Genomic DNA, 6000 nt, shown 5'->3' on the forward strand with positions numbered 1-6000 from the left:
CTGGAAATGGAGAGCCAAGCATATACAGCACTTTGAACACATTTTATAAGTGATCAGAAACACCTCCATTGTTTTCTTGTGAAATTCCCAATAAGTTTGATGTGTCACATGACCCTCTTCCCATTGAAAAAACAAAAGTTGGATCCAAAATGGCTGACTTCAAAATGGCCGCCATGGTCACCACCCATCTTGAAAAGTTTCCCCCCTCCCATATACTAATGTGCCACAAACAGGAAGTTAATATCACCAACCATTCCCAGTTTATTAAGGTGTATCCATATAAATGGCCCACCCTACATTAATACTAATACCCGGCTGCATGCTATCAGAACCTCACAGCAGTGTTCCTGCATCTTGTGGGCAGCCTATCCAGAAGAGTAGAGACATTTACTGCAGTGAAGAGGAGCACCCTCCTGATCAGTGTTTTTCATTATCTGAAGAAACGCTGAATGAGCAAGTATCCGTAATGTTTGGACACACTGTGGACATCAAAAGAAATACATTTCCGAGATGTGAGAGCTTGTTACAGTACATTTTCAATGCATTTCATTTTAATTTGAAGCTAAACCTCAGCTCTGTCTCATCTCAGAGCTTTAATCAAGGGAGAATCAGCGTGAAAGATGGTGACCTCGTAAACAGACTCTTCTCAGTTCCAGCTGATTTCACTTCAGCGTTCCTCTTCAGTCCTAATGAAGCATGGACAAATTAAAGACCAGTCTTAACCCACAGTGCCCCGCCCCCAGCTTCAACATCCAGTACCACACAGAGAAGTGGCTCAGATGATGATCAGTCGTAACATTAAAACAACACTCACTGTCCATTCTTTCAGTGTCACTGTCCACAGTGTACTTCTAATCTATCTAATCTTGTAATCTATCTGTTGTCGTACATATTTTGATTGACCATTTTCACCCTGTTCTTCAGTGGTCAGAACCCAACAGAGCAGGTGTGATGTGGCGGTGGATTATTCTCAGTGCTGCAGTGACACTGACGTGGTGTTGATGTGTGTTGTGTGGGTACAAGTGCAGTATAAACAGCCCTGTTCAGAACGCCCGCTTTCAGCACCTGTTCCTTTAAATGATAATGAGCCGCTCGCTGTTCACCCCGACCCCGAGCGCACAGCAGTGAGGAGCGAGGAGCAGAAGCTCTGGTTTTTAGCCGTTTTTGCTCGGTTCTCTTTCTTCTCTGTTCTCGTTTTCTCAGTTTTTACTCAGTGCTCTTATTTCTTCACACACTTTGTGTCGTCTTTGTGCTCTCACATAAACGTGGGTCCAGCGTTGTGATTGGACAGACTCATACGAGGGGGCGGGGCCATTCTAAAGCCTCTGCTGTTGACGTCAGAAGCGGAGCAGAACCAGAACGACTCGTTTTATCTGATGTTTTCTGACTCAGGCAGCACACAGTAAACTGACTGGGTGGGTCTTGTTTCACAGTGTGTGGGTTGGCGGGTTCTAGATTCACACATTAATGAGCACACGCACTGAGCAAGGCATTTTTTCATAATATGTGAAATATAAAATGTTCAGACATTCGATTTAAAGTGTGTCCATTGCTTCTGCTGGACAGGACCAGGCTTTGGCCCGAGGAATGGTTCTGAAATGTCATACTCCAAAAGTTCCAGAGCAGAGCTTTTATTCTGCGGCATTTATTCCTTAAAACGAGCTGTGAATGCAACCCTTTCGGTTCGTCTGATTGGCCATTGTTGCACGCCAGCGGTGCCACGGATTTAATGTAGCTGCCAATTCACTTTAGCCTCTGTGGCCAGCAGGACCGCTCCCAGCCAATCGCACTTCATTCTGCAGCGGAGAATAAAAGCTTGGGCTTCAGGGGGAGAACCAGACGCTCTTGGGTTTATAACGCCATTCACATTGCAAAGGCAATGGAAAATCTCACAGAGCAGGCCCCCAGCAGGCCAGAACAATCAGAAATAAATATAGAAATGCATGAATGAATCGATTAATGAATTAATTAATACATACAGGTTTGACTGATTTAACTTTAAATTGAAAAAAAAACCTCTACCTATTTCCCTCAACTGTTTATTACAAGAAATGTGAGTGTGTGAGTGACAGGGTGAATGACGGGGAGTGACTGGGTGAGTGTGTGTGTGTGACTGGGTGAGTGTGTGACAATATCCACATGTGTGAGTGAGTGAGTGAGTGACTGGGTGAGTGTGTGAAACTGTCCATAGGTGTGAGTGTGTGAGTGACTGGGTGAGTGTGTGACACTGTCCACATGTGTGAGTGTGTGAGTGACTGGGTGAGTGTGTGAGTGACTGGGTGAGTGTGTGACACTGTCCACATGCGTGAGTGTGTGAGTGACTGGGTGAGTGTGTGAAACTGTCCACAGGTGTGAGTGTGTGAGTGACTGGGTGAGTGTGTGACACTGTCCACAGGTGTGAGTGAGTGAGTGACTGGGTGAGTGTGTGAAACTGTCCACAGGTGTGAGTGTGTGAGTGACTGGGTGAGTGAGTGAGTGACTGGGTGAGTGTGTGACACTGTCCATAGGTGTGAGTGTGTGAGTGACTGGGTGAGTGTGTGACACTGTCCATAGGTGTGAGTGAGTGAGTGACCGGGTGAGTGTGTGAAACTGTCCATAGGTGTGAGTGTGTGAGTGACTGGGTGAGTGTGTGACACTGTCCACATGTGTGAGTGTGTGAGTGACTGGGTGAGTGTGTGAGTGACTGGGTGAGTGTGTGACACTGTCCACATGCGTGAGTGTGTGAGTGACTGGGTGAGTGTGTGAAACTGTCCACAGGTGTGAGTGTGTGAGTGACTGGGTGAGTGTGTGACACTGTCCACAGGTGTGAGTGAGTGAGTGACTGGGTGAGTGTGTGAAACTGTCCACAGGTGTGAGTGTGTGAGTGACTGGGTGAGTGAGTGAGTGACTGGGTGAGTGTGTGACACTGTCCACATGTGTGAGTGTGTGAGTGACTGGGTGAGTGTGTGACACTGTCCATAGGTGTGAGTGAGTGAGTGACCGGGTGAGTGTGTGAAACTGTCCACAGGGATGAGTGTGTGAGTGACTGGGTGAGTGTGTGAGTGACTGGGTGAGCGTGTGAGTGACTGGGTGAGCGTGTGACACTGTCCACATGTGTGAGTGTGTGGTGTGTGAGTGACTGGGTGAGTGTGTGAGTGACTGGGTGAGTGTGTGAGTGACAGGGTGAGTGTGTGGTACTCCAGGGTGCTGTTCTGCCTTGTGCACAATAATTCCAGGTAGGCTGTGGACCCCCTGGGACCCTGATGGGGATGATGTGTTTTCAGTACATGAACAAATGAATGAATGAGTGAATGAATGAAAAAAGTCAATTGAATCCATTTTTGGTAACAATAAAAGATGAAATGGTTTTGACTGCTGTGTGGAGAGAGCGGAGGTTTTACGATTTTCAGCCAGTAATCTCCCCCCGACTAGAAACTGAGGATGAAGGAAAGAGAGAGAGAGAGAGAGAGAGAGAGAGAGAGAGAGAGAGAGAGACAGCGAGAGAGAGAGAGAGAGAGAGAGAGAGAGAGAGAGAGAGAGAGAGAGAGAGAGAGAGAGAGAGAGAGAGAGAGAGAGAGAGAGAGAGAGCACATTTAGTTTTACTGGGAGAAAAGCCGCTTATTATTATGGTTGTGAAGCAGAAGAGCCGTTCCTCCGGAGCTCAGAGCTAAACGCCATGGAGAACAGCAGCTCGGATTAAAGAGCCAATGAAAACGAGAAGAAAACGTCCTCTTATATCTGGGAGGAAAAGAAGGAGCTGATGGAGAGATAGCAGAGTGGAACAGAACGGCTGGAGAAGGGATGCGGATCAGGAGGGAGGGGTAAAGTCACAGAGATTTGGAATATAATCACGGATAAAGCAGTACAGCAGTTATAGCGGGGCACGGGAATGGAGATAAGACCCGAGGCCTCACAGTACTCACTGCTCCAGGGGACATTGGCCTCCACAAATCCAGCGTCAGCCACAGGATTTCATTTTAATGTAGCTTTTAGTATTGTTATGTAGAAATAATAATGTCCGTCCACTCTGTGGATTTTTGTTTATTTCCACTCACAAAAGACCAGGCTTGTGAGTCTGTAAACAGAGACGCTAACCTAGGAATAAAATAAATTAGAGAACACGCCACACTCCTCACAGACAGTCACCCGGAGGAAACCCACACAGACACAGGGAGAACACACCACACTCCTCACAGACAGTCACCGGAGGAAACCCACGCAGACACAGGGAGAACACACCACACTCCTCACAGACAGTCACCCGGAGGAAACCCACACAGACACAGGGAGAACACACCACACTCCTCACAGACAGTCACCCGGAGGAAACCCACGCAGACACAGGGAGAACACACCACACTCCTCACAGACAGTCACCCGGAGGAAACCCACACAAACACAGGGAGAACAGACAACACTCGTCACAGACAGTCACCCGGAGGAAACCCACACAGACGCATGGAGAACACACCACACTCCTCACAGACAGTCACCTGGAGGAAACCCACGCAGACACAGGGAGAACACACCACACTCCTCACAGACAATCACCTGGAGGAAACCCACGCAGACACAGGGAGAACACACCACACTCCTCACAGACAGTCACCCGGAGGAAACCCACACAGACACAGGGAGAACACACCACACTCCTCACAGACAGTCACCCGGAGGAAACCCACGCAGACACAGGGAGAACACACCACACTCCTCACAGACAGTCACCCGGAGGAAACCCACACAGACACAGGGAGAACACACCACACTCCTCACAGACAGTCACCCGGAGGAAACCCACGCAGACACAGGGAGAACACACCACACTCCTCACAGACAGTCACCCGGAGGAAACCCACACAGACACAGGGAGAACACACCACACTCCTCACAGACAGTCACCCGGAGGAAACCCACGCAGACACAGGGAGAACACACCACACTCCTCACAGACAGTCACCCGGAGGAAACCCACACAAACACAGGGAGAACAGACAACACTCGTCACAGACAGTCACCCGGAGGAAACCCACACAGACGCATGGAGAACACACCACACTCCTCACAGACAGTCACCTGGAGGAAACCCACGCAGACACAGGGAGAACACACCACACTCCTCACAGACAATCACCTGGAGGAAACCCACGCAGACACAGGGAGAACACACCACACTCCTCACAGACAGTCACCCGGAGGAAACCCACACAGACACAGGGAGAACACACCACACTCCTCACAGACAGTCACCCGGAGGAAACCCACGCAGACACAGGGAGAACACACCACACTCCTCACAGACAGTCACCCGGAGGAAACCCACACAGACACAGGGAGAACACACCACACTCCTCACAGACAGTCACCCGGAGGAAACCCACGCAGACACAGGGAGAACACACCACACTCCTCACAGACAGTCACCCGGAGGAAACCCACACAAACACAGGGAGAACAGACAACACTCGTCACAGACAGTCACCCGGAGGAAACCCACACAGACGCATGGAGAACACACCACACTCCTCACAGACAGTCACCTGGAGGAAACCCACGCAGACACAGGGAGAACACACCACACTCCTCACAGACAATCACCTGGAGGAAACCCACGCAGACACAGGGAGAACACACCACACTCCTCACAGACAGTCACCCGGAGGAAACCCACACAGACACAGGGAGAACACACCACACTCCTCACAGACAGTCACCTGGAGGAAACCCACGCAGACACAGGGAGAACACACCACACTCCTCACAGACAGTCACCTGGAGGAAACCCACGCAGACACAGGGAGAACACGCCACACTCCTCACAGACAGTCACCGGGAGGAAACCCACACAAACACAGGGAGAACAGACCACACTCGTCACAGACAGTCACCCGGAGCGGGAATCGAACCCACAATCTCCAGGTCCCTTGAGCTGTGTGACTTTGACGCCTACCTGCTGCGCCACCGTGCCGCCCTGATTTTCATTAAATGCTGGGGTTAAATATATATATATATATATATATATTA

This window comes from Hoplias malabaricus, chromosome 1 (genome assembly GCF_029633855.1).
Source record: "Hoplias malabaricus isolate fHopMal1 chromosome 1, fHopMal1.hap1, whole genome shotgun sequence".
Classification (NCBI taxonomy): domain Eukaryota; kingdom Metazoa; phylum Chordata; class Actinopteri; order Characiformes; family Erythrinidae; genus Hoplias; species Hoplias malabaricus.